This window comes from Anabrus simplex, chromosome 1 (genome assembly GCF_040414725.1).
Source record: "Anabrus simplex isolate iqAnaSimp1 chromosome 1, ASM4041472v1, whole genome shotgun sequence".
Lineage (NCBI taxonomy): Eukaryota > Metazoa > Arthropoda > Insecta > Orthoptera > Tettigoniidae > Anabrus > Anabrus simplex.
Window position 1 is genome coordinate 932,367,051 of NC_090265.1, and position 12,327 is coordinate 932,379,377.

Sequence of the window (12,327 nt, forward strand, 5' to 3'; positions counted from 1 at the left end):
ACATTCTATCTAGAATTAGAAAGATGTAATAGCACTTACGACAAAGCAATTCATCCTACTATAACAGCAAGCAGCAGCAATCATTTGTCCAATACAAACTTCCTCAAGAAACTTCTGCAGTTCTTATTATGTTAAGAAAGTGACAAGTAGTGTCTAGGGCAATTTGTAGAGAACACTTTTGTTTAAACTCAATCTTAAAGAAAAAAAGTACACCATGTAAATAAACCTCTGTGTATTAGCTAGTGGTAGGTCGTGCTTGTATACAGGGAGATTTCCAGTCTATCAATTTTTGTGACAGTCAGTGTACCAAATATGCTCTAGTTTTGTTTAGAATTATGCTTCCATGACCTGGAATAATAGACATAATATATTAGTTTTCTGGGTATATGCCAAGGAAAGATACTAACTATGTGAAAAGTTTAACTTCCACAAAGATCTTGCTTTATTTCCTCAGAAGAAAACCACAGATGTTCTAACAATATCAAACTGTTTTTATTAAATATCACCATAATACAGTGATGGTTCACTAAATGGATCATGTCACTCACATGCTTAATACACATCTTCCACGGCAAATACATCATTCTCAATTGAAGAATGGACAACACAAACCAGGGAGAACAGTAGAAACGATACAAGGACTTTCCAAGTAGAAATGATACACGGTCATACCAAAATCTAATATGAAGAAGTACCAAATGGACGGATGTAGTGTCTGATCAGCTGATATGGTGATGTGTATTGCCTATGACAGGTTTTAAGTGCCAGCATTGTGACAAGAGCATTTGGTTCTCCTCAGTAATGTGAGAGCCCGTAAACAACAACCTTGATTAAATTTCATTTTAATGTAGTGAGACATATACAAGGAAAGGAAAGTTAAAAAAATACTCAACAGAGAAGTCAGAAGATTCAGCGAGTGGCAGCGAGTGAATCATGACGACGATGATGATACCAAGCCAATCCTAGTCTTAATTCAGGCAACACAAAATTTACCAATATAAATTAGAAAATCAGATATCTGGAGGATAGAAGTTACCCATCCATTCTTGAAAGTAATGGCCATGGTGATATAAATGCATACTAGAAACAGATGGACTTAAGCCATTGTCTTTGATATCTTCAATACTACCTGCCCTGTGCATTGCCTGTTAAGAAATATGTGTAAACGTACGTTACCTCCAGCCTGAATTTAAATCAAAAGGTTCCTGAAACCCCTCAGATAACACTGCATCCTGTAAAATGGTAACTGTTGAGTTCTAAGCAACGGAACAAGAAAGCTTATCTTTTCATAAGACTAAATAATGAGATTATGTCACATGATCTACATAATTACGTGTACTACACACCCACATATACACAAATTTTCATTTAAATTTCATTTTAATGTAGTGACACGTATACAAGGAAGGGAAAGTAAAACATATTACTCAACAGAGAAGTCAGAAGATTCAGGTAAATCTAGAGAGGAAAACAAAAAATGAGTCATCGTCAGCTGCTCCTCATTTCCAAGTATACAAATTCTCTGGCTTACAATCCACTAGCATTCAATGCTGTTAATGCTGTTGGGGTTTGTGATGACGATGATGATGATGATGATGATGCTTGTTGTTTAAAGGGCCCTAACATGTAGGTCATTGGCCCCTAATGGTACAAAATGAAATGACAAATTAAAAGTCCAAAATCCTCCACTGACCAGAATTCAAAACGTGAGGACGAGGAATGAATGGATGGATATGAATTTAAAACAATCAGTGGATCCGACCCGCAATGTCTCACATTCACAGAAACTGACGTGAAACAATAGTATTACTGACCAAGGGACTGCGTCTTTAGCATAATACTGAATCGATGATGCTTTTGGTCTAAAGGGGTCATCGGCCCCTCATAATGGTGCTTATCGCTAGAAAAGTAGAACCATGGTATTTGTCATGTTGCGGTACTAATCAAAAGTAGCGTAGACTCGCGGCATTCCATACAGTATGGAACTACTCACAGGTAATGAAATTCGCACGTGGAATACAGACCTATGATGTTTCGCACATTGCGGCGCCATTTACAGGCAACGCAAACCTATGGTGTTCATCACAAATGTGTACTAACCACAGGGACCCGCACTATCCCGTGGTGTTCCTCATATAGTGGGTACTAATCATAGGCAAGCCAGAACCATGGTGTCGCTCCTAAAGTGGTACTAATCACAGGTACTGTAGAAGCTGGTAACGCACTCTGTTGCTACTAATCACAAACCTGTTTGGTCCCTAACATAGTGGTACTATGCACAAGTAAAAATGACCCATGGTGTTCCCCGCGTGGTGGTAATAATCACAAGTAGTTTCATGGTTCTAACACAACCATCCCTTGGTCGCCCCTTTTAGTCGCCTCTTACGACAGGCAGAGGATACCGTGTGTGTATTCTTCATCTGCGTCCCCCACCCACAAGGGGGTTAGAGTTTGTACGTCTGACTATTGAACAAACCAATTCTACACAGATTGCATTGATGGATGGAGGAAGACGAGGCTGCATCGGACAGATTATGCATAACTGTCATTCAACTAATTCATGCCTGCAACACTCTTATTCAAAGAGTTCAACAGAGGTAGAGGGGGTTTGGCACAAAAGCAAGTGATCCTTAGCAAGTGTGTCCTAGGTTTGGTGGTGTTGGTGTTGGTGTCAGCGGCTGTGGTTGTTTTAAGGGGAAGTACAACTGGGCAACCATCCTCTAAGGCCAATGATACAGGGTTCTACACTGCTCATACATGCTTTCACAAGAACTGTAGGACTGGAGACATGGTTCTCCCATTTGATATTTACGACTGAACAAAGTTTCTCCTCATGAAAATGTTCAGTTTCTTGATGTCATGGCACTACAGGGTCCAGGTTACACATCCATAGAGTAATTGTGTGATGATGACTGCTTTATACACCATGAATATGGTATGAATTGTTAGGTCTTTATTTCTAAAGACCTGCTTGGATAGCCAGCTAAATGCCAAACAAGCAGCATAGTGTTTGTTTTCCACATCCTCTTTAAGGTGCACCGTTTAAGCAAAATGCTCCCAAGGTATGAAAAATGATCCAACTGTTCCAGAATGAAGTCTGAGATAGAGACATCGAACTCTGCAAGGCTAGTCTTGGGGCAGATCGGGCAAGGACCTTGGATTTTCATGCATTGATGGTGAGGTCAAACCGATCACAAGCACTCTTGAAACCCTTGACTGACAGCTGCAGGTTCTCAGGGGTAATAATAGGTGATGCAGTATCATCAGCATACTTCAATTCAGTTATTCTGGTCACATAAGTTAAGCGATGTGAACAATGTTTTGTCAAGTTGAAGAAACTTCCATCAAGGTGATACCTTAAATCAATGCCAGTCATGTTGGTATATGATGAAACAAAGCATAGCAGCTACATACAGAGCAAAGACTGTTGAGGCAAGTACACATCCATACTTCAATCCCTGTGTGATAGGAAAAGCATCAGAAATGTGTTTCTGATGGAGAACCTAACTAGACATACCATCATGAAGTACTCAAACCAGGCCAACAAAGCGTCTAAACACTGCCCGCATAACAGGCCTCAGGACAGAGGTCATTTCCAGACCATAAAACATTAAGTAGAGAGGTTGCTGCTGTTCTCTGCATTTTTCTTGGAGTTGCTCTGCACAGACAATCATGTCAATTGTGCCTCATGAGGCATGGAAACTACACTGAGACGTGGGGAAAAACCTCCTCAAAGAAAACCTGGAGATGGCTAAGTAGAATCCTTGCAAGAAGTTTCTGCTAACTGACAGTAGGGATATACTGCAATAGTTGCCACATACAATGCAATCACCCTTCTTGAATATGGTAATGATAGCAGCATTCTTCAGGTCACCAGGTACTTGCTGAGTTTCTCAGATTAAAAGGATTAATGTAAAGAATGTTGTCTTTAAGGATAAGCCTTTCCCTTGAATCAGCTCCATTGCTATTCATGTAACTGTTGTAATGAAATGAAAAAGTATGTCAAATTGTATCTGAATATGCATGTTGAACTAATCTTATTGCTGCTCTCACTCCTGCCTGCAATGTCCTTTTTAAATATCCCTTTCCATGCTTCCTCTCCCCTCACTGGTCCAATTGAGACTGCCTAGGAGAACATCATTAAGATAAGTCCAAACACTTCAATTATTAGCAAGGCATACACAGAATTTTAACATAAATGTTTACACACTTGTTGATTACATTCATCAATAATAAGAATAATAAAAGTATGACTGGTGGAATCTGATTATGTTCTTTCAAGAACAAAACATCTCATTCTGCTTTTAATTAAATGTTTTAATTTTTCAGGTATTTTTTAATTTTATTTATCTTGCATTAGTTTTGACAAGCTCAAAAACCTCCAGTTACAAGATCATCAAAGATCATGAAGTAGAAGAGAATGCATTAAAAATAGATTTTTAACAGAGAAAACAGTACAAAGCATGCAACATATCTATGCATTTGTACTAGTATCAACAGTAATGTTGTCAAAGTCATGTATTTAAACTGAGAAAAAGAGTCAATAAATGTATTTCAAGAGTAAAACTGAAACAAATTTATCATAATTTACATATTCCTTTCTCTATGTTCTATTATTACAACGGTCAACCTCTGCAGACCGATTCTATCTACTGGACCAGATTACAGCTTACAATTAAGTGAATTACATAATTAATGATTAGAAAGAGATTTTTAAAGACATATTGTTATGTGCCAGCCCTCAGTTTAGCCCCCTTCGGTATTTCCTGGAAGCAACTAGTGAGTCAGTTAGCAGCTCCAAGCCAAATGGCATAGTGACAGCCTCTCTCTTCTATTGTTCCCTTTGTCTGGATTCCCCGTGTGCCTTCTGGAACAAGAAATGAGAATGTTCCATCTCTGGCCAAGCCCCGAATATTCTGGTACTCCATCACCAGGATGTAAAAAGAAGGCTAGCCGCGAAGTCAGTAATTGAGCAATTGGAGTGGGATGGCAGTAGTGCTGGCTGTCGCCTGTGTCCCACTGGAGTCAAGAGTATAATCATGTACTGAGCGGAGTACTGCATGTGTACCAACGTGGAGTCAGTGTGTAGAACAATTGGCGTGAGAAGAATTGGAGCAGTGTTAATTGCCATTGTTTTGAGGACTATTGTAGTGGTCATTAGGACTGCGCGTACTAGTTATGTGACCGCTGGTTTTACTTGTCAGTGTTGAGTAGTTAGTTCACTGTGTAGAGCAGGCACGTGAAATGACCGTGTTGACTGTGTGAGTGGCGGACTTCTCTGGAGTCGTCAAGCGTTGTGGTGGTCAGCAGCCCTGTGTTCAACCTTATCTGTGTGCAGCTGTTGTGTGTGAAGCGACTGAGTATGAGGTGTGTTCAAAAAAAGACCGAACTGTGGCTAGAAAAACTTTATTATGTAGCTTACATCATTTCACAGACTGACCCCTTCAAAATAGTCCCCTGCACTATCAACAGCGTGTTGCCAACGTTTCTTCCACTTTTGGAATGCTTCCTGGAATGCACTTTCTTTGATGGCGCGAAGTTGCCTCGTCACATTCTCCTTGATCTCTTCAATGTCTTGGAAACGATGTCCTTTCAAGGTGGTTTTCAATTTGGGGAATAAGAAAAAGTCTGCTGGAGCCAAGTCGGGAGAATAGGGCGGATGGGGCACAACAGGAATTTGGTGTTTTGCCAGATAACTGCGGACCGAGAGAGAGGCATGTGCTGGCGCATTGTCATGGTGCAACATCCAGGATTTGTCTTCCCACAGTTCAGGCCTCTTCCTGCGCACAGCATCTCTCAAATGCGTTAAAACATTCTGGTACAGTTCTCTCGACATGGCGGTCGTCTGTTGATGTGGAAGGTCGCCCAGGCCTAGGGTCTTCAGTGACAGACGTTCTACCGTCTTTGAAACGTTTAAACCACTCGTAGCATTGTGTACGACTCATGCATTCCTCCCCGTATGCTAGCTTCAACATTTCAAATGTTTCCACAAACGTTTTCCCAACTTTGAAGCAGAACTTCACGCACACGCGTTGTTCCTCAAGCTGTTTCATTAAAGAATTCGACGAACATGTGACACACGCAATCACTTCAGAGGCTCTAACTCAACTGATAATGCAGGCAATGGAATGCGGAAAGCAGCGGTCTGTTGTCAGAAGTTGCCGCTAGGCGCCGCCACAGTCGCAACTCGCTCAATGTTGCGGTTTGCGCGCAATTTACAAAGTTCGGTCTTTTTTTGAACACACTTCGTATGCTGAATGAAAGTGAAAGGTGAAGCCTGTCAACAAAGATTATAGCCTGTTCAATGTAAAGACTGTCCAGCTGGAGTACCGCTGAGAGAGACTAATACACAGACAGGTAGTGGTGGTGGTGAGTTTTGTTTCAAGAGGAAGTACGAGGTAATCATCCTCTCTGAACAAATTAGTGGAAAAGAAATTTAAAATATAAAACAACATTATTTATTCAACAAAGGAATTTGGAAACGCAGTACAAAATAAAACAAAAATTTATTGAATTAGGCCAAAAAATTACTAACGAATCAAAAGGGAACCTGCATTCCCTGAGTAACAGTACACTTGTAATTTATATAGGCCCTACCCTTGATTAGTCCACTGTCACACATAAAGCAGATGACGAGATCAGCAGCAGTCGCGTCATCAGCTAGTATGCGTACGAGTGTTTCCTGCAGGCTGAGGCTCCGTCTTAGGCCAGAGAGATCGGCGCACTCTGTGAGGATGTGGGTCACGGTGAAATCGGCACCACACAAACACACTGGGGAGTCTTCCCTCTTTAGGAGATGAGATAAGAGTGCGTAGATCGTAAATGACCTATCCTCAGCCTACACAATACTATGGCCTCTCTCCGTGAAGGCCGGAAAGAGGACCGCCACGCGGGATTTGTCTTCTTAATTGATCTCAGCTTGTTGGGAGTTTGGATAGCTAGCCATTCCTATTCCCAGGAAGCCAACATGGTTCGACGTAGCCGAGAAGAAATATCTTTAGCAGGTACACTGACAGGTCTTGGAGGTGAAACTACCGCTTCCTTTGCAGCTTCATCCGCAAGTTCATTTCCCGCAATCCCAACTTGGCTTGGAAGCCACGCGAATGTGATTCTGGTGCCAGCATCACTTCACCTGGCTAGGTCATGAATCTGCTGTACCAGTGCGTGTTGCGAGAAACAGGTTTCAATAGACTGCAGAGAGCTTAACGAATTGGTACAGATAAGAAAGTGGCTTCTTTCGTCACCCAGTGCAAACTGCAGAGCTTCTAGGATGGCATCAAGCTCTGCAGTATACATGCTACATACACTAGGAAGCGAGATCTTCGTGCTCATATAATCGGTGATGAAAGAGCAACCAACATTAACTCCGATTTTAGAACCATCCGCGAAGATATGTCTCGCTGCCGGATATTGGTGAACGAAGTCCTCGAAATATCTCCAATAAACGGAGGAATCCGTGTTCAGATTGGGTCCACGGAGTAGATCTAGACGTATATCCGGTCGCGGAACCAACCACAGAAGTACCTCGCTAAAAGTTTGTTCAAGACAACCACCAATATCAATATTCAAATCACGACACAGGCTATCAAGTTACAAGTAACTAATCTCATATTTGTTCCGTATTGAAGATAACAATAAGTAAGATTCTATTATTCTACTAGAATCTTACTTACAGGCTATCAATATGAAACCCAACCGGCTGTGTGACAATTAGTGGACTGCGGTTATTCATGGCTGAATACAGTTGTTAATGTACATATAATAGAACTTATTTAGCCCTGACAAAATCCTAAACTTATTACAGCAAATTATTTTGTTTACACGTCTTTCATTTATACGATTTTGATGCTTATATGATCACATCTTCACTCTCCGACGGCAAAATGCATTGTTTATACGTTTACAATGGTTTCCATCTTTAAAATCACAATAAATATTCTAAGCACAAACTTATGACTCGCACAGTTCTTTTCTTGGAAATCATCCCTCGACACACACAATAGGTGGTGGTGGTGGTGATTATTGTTTTAAGAGTAAGTACAAATAAGCAACAGTAATCAGAGGGTAAACATGCAAAGGATCCGACACTTCGAAAATGAAATTATCGGCCAAAAAAGACAAGGGCCATGAAAGGCGTGAAAATGAAAGACTCCTTAGGCCTCGAGTGCTCTAATACCTTCGGGGTCGGAAAAGAACAAGAGTTGACCAAGGGAGGTTGGATAGGATAGATGAAAGTGAGGAGCCTGGCACAAGTGGAAGCAATGCCAGGGCTCAGCTGAAGGCCCTGTGGTCGCCAACCCATGCTTCCAAGTTAAGAGCCCCTGGGGCCTCTGATAGTCGCCTCTTACAACAGGCAGGGAATACCGTGGGTGGTGTTCTACCACCCCCACCCACAGGGGGATAGCGAAGTGATCTTGACGCTAATTTTGAGCAAAAGTTCCAAAATACCACACCGAACTTGCTTTAGTCCTTTGTGTTCTGTGCTTATGATTAGCATCGTGAGTGATGAACATGGGCAAAAGGAAGAGGAAATCCATTACAATTGCTGAAAAATTACGTATTTTGAATGTAGTAAAGAAAAGAGGCAACATGAAACGAGTTGAAGTTGGTATGAAATTGGGGACTGCTTCATCTACCTTAAATACGATTGTCGTTAAGGCAGCAATAATTGAAGAAAGTTTGCATGTTAGGTGTTATGACAAATAAGCACACCCCACCTTCAGGGTGTAAAATACAAACATCTGGAAGATTATTATATTGGTTCAGACAACAGAAGGCAGAGGCATTCCAATCAGCGGACATAGTACAGAACATTTTAGTACTTCATCGGGTTGAGACTGTGCAAGATTGGAAAGAAAATCACTTGAAGGAACTGACAACTCGACTTGCTCCTACAGATATTTTCAACATGGCCTCATTTCTTATTTAATGCATGGTCGTACAATGGCATTCAAAGGGGAAAACGGACATGAAGGAGTTGCCTCCACTAACAATTGGGAAATTTTCAAAACCGTGTTTTTTTTTAATTTTTTTATGTTCCTACGCTCCGCACAATATACACCAACAACAAGAAATCCTGGGTCACTATAAAATTTTTGAAGACTGGCTTTGAAGCGTGGACATGGAAGCAATGGAATGCAAAATGCAAATGGAAGCAAAAGGTCGTAGGTCCTAAATGTTCGTAAACTGATGTGCAGCACATTACTTCTTATTTGAGGAAAGTGACTGTGGAATTTTTCCCAGCAAATTGTATGAGCTACCTGCAGCCACTCAATCTTGGAATAATACACAACATCAAATTGCATTATCACAAGATGCTGATGCAACATGCAATCAGATGTGTTACTGCCGGAAAAAAGCATGAAATGAAGATCAATATCACAATTAAGATTTCTCATATTTATTTCCTCTTTTTGAATTTTTATTCATGTTTATGTGAAATATTTTTCCTATGACTTGTTGCGGTACCATATATTAAAAGAAATTATTGATTATCTGAGTTATTATAATAATCGTTCGTCTTCAAACAAATTAAAAACAATAAATTATTTTCTACTATTTTATTTTCCTCTGGTAGGCAATGTGTTACATCGTAATGTCATGGCACCACGTTTCCAAACCTTACAGTTCAAAACTGTTTTTGAAAAGCTGGATTTGGGGATAGTTGTGATGATGGTAATAATAATAATGTTATTTGACTTTACATCCCACTATCTACTTTTATGGTTTTTGAAAACGCCGAGGTGCCGGAAATTATTCTCGCAGTTCTTCTACTGATACAAGGCTGATGCATTTGAACACCTTCAAATACCACCAGAATGAACCAGGATCAAACCTGCCAAGCTGGGGGCGAAAGGCCAGCGCCTCAACTGTCTGAGCCACTCAACCCAGCAGTGTAATGATGGTCATTCATCAATGATAATGGCTCTGTTCCTAATGATGACAGTGAATGGAGGAAATTAGAAGAGGAGGCATCATTTGAGGATTACATAAATGGTGATGCTAACCTCGTCACTGCAGAAGCCATGACTACCTCCAAGATAGTTGAAGATGCTAGTTGCTTTAAGTCACACCGACACGGATAGGTCTTATGGCGACGATGGGACAGGGAAGAGCTAGGAGTTGGAAGGAAGCAGCCGTGGCCTTAATTAAGGTACAGCCCCAGCATTTGCCTGGTGTGAAAATGGGAAACCACGGAAAACCATCTTCAGGGCTGCCGACAGTGGGGTTCAAACCTACTATCTTCCGATACTGGATACTGGTCGCACTTAAGCGACTGCAGCTATCGAGCTCGGTCTTTGAAGATGCACAATGGGATATGAGCAAGTAGTGTAATAGTGACGATGATGAGAGCGATGATACCAGGGAGCTGCAACATACTTCAGTGGACTTTAATGATCCTGTCAATACTATATGGACTATCAAACATTTTGTGACGCACCATAATGTTTCTGAGGAAATAACCCAATTGTACAGGTTAGAGAATTCTATTCATGTCAGGGCCATGGCCAACAAAAAACAAGCCACGACAATGGACTACTGTATTTCGTAAAGCGACTCTTTCCCCATTTCTTTGTATTTTTTTCTATCTGGGAGCATTTCTTGTGTGTTTGTATTGTTTCGTATTGCCTTATATATATATTGCCATACGTATAACTCAACTTCATATTTTCAGTATTTCATTTAAGCATGTTTCATACACATAATACTTTTTCCTTTGGTCTCCTGGAAAACGTATAAACAAAGTTTCACTGTATATGTGTGTGTACTAATTGGGCCACCCTGAATTAAATATGATGATGATGATGATGATGATGATGATGATGATGATAATCATTATCATAATAATAATAATAATAATAATAATAATAATAATAATAATAATAATAATAATAATAATAATAATAATAATAGCCACGAAGGGACTCTCAGACTTGGAAAAGAAAGAAAGGAGGTTCCTTAGAAAGATTCTTGGACCCATAAAATCATCAGACAAATTTACGTTTCGCATGAGACCAAACCGAGAACTATACCAACAACTTGAAAACATCACCACCACAATGAAAAAGAGGAGTTTGACGTTCTACGGACATATTAAAAGGATGGGATCGGAGAGACTCGCCAACAGGATCCTCACCTTCCAGGAGAACAGGAAGACACAAGTCCCATGGGTAAAAGAAGTCCACCGAGATTTAGAAAAATGTGGGATCACGGCAGAAGATGTAACAAACAGAAAAGTCTTCAGGCAGAGAGTTGCGGAGGTGAAGGACCTAACTGATGAGAAAACGAGGAAGAATAGAATATTCTCGGCAGAAGAACGAGCACAGGCAAGCCAACGGATGAAGGAATACTGGTGAAAGAGGAAGGAGAAAGAACTTGAGAAAGCAATGAAGTTGCGTAATCGTAGCCCATAGATGGCTGAAACGAAAAGAAAAGGAATAATAATAATAATAATAATAATAATAATAATAATAATAATAATAATAATAATAATAATAAACAGGCAGTGTTTTATTTGTAACAATATGAATATCCAACCCTTGGTCCATTTTGTTATGGGGTATGAAGCAAGATAAACCTTCATAGTGAGTTTTTACAACCAGATGCCCTTCCTGACGCCAACCTCATCAGAGGAGTTAATGAGATGAAATGAATGACGTTATATAATACAGTAGGACGGGAGAGGGTGAAACATGATGCTGGCACATAGCCAACTATCATCGAATAGCACAGAGGGATCTCCTCAAGGTTAACCCTCTTGGTGCCAGGCCAGGGTGTTCACAGTACGCTAAGAGTGCCAGACAGATTTAGAGGATTTTGCAGGTTCTCACTCTCTGGGCTATATAGTTCACAAATATTATCACTATGGCTTGAAATTTTTAATATATGTTAACAAGAAGATACTCTTACTGCTGAACTTAATTATAACACTAAAATGCTCTTGGGTATTTTGAAAAAAAAAAAAAAAAAAAAAAATTCCAAACAATTATACACACAAATTAAAAATCAGAAACAAAACAGAAAATATCAGATAATTCACTGATATATATTGATGAATTCTTTGAAAATCTCCTATTTCAGATGAATAAACATGTAAACTTTCACATTTTTATCTTGAGTAGTTTAAGAGTTATTTACAATATTGTTACACACGACACACAGAAAAAAATATTTACAAAAGGACATGCTTCCTCGTTTGCATGTTCTCTCCCACTAACAACCACAGTTTGCGATGCACAACCCATGGAGTCCTGTACTACAGTTTTGACATGCTGTACGAGATCTTCGGACAGGGCCGCAATCTTATCTACTGCAAACCACACAAAA

At 40.1% G+C, this 12,327-nt stretch overlaps 1 protein-coding gene across 3 annotated transcripts in view; it reads right to left on the reverse strand.

Annotated features, from left to right (window-relative positions):
• The window catches only part of Pop2 (CCR4-NOT transcription complex subunit Pop2), a 223,969-nt gene that overhangs the window by 93,980 nt on the left and 117,662 nt on the right, over positions 1 to 12,327 (reverse strand). The window lies entirely within an intron of this gene.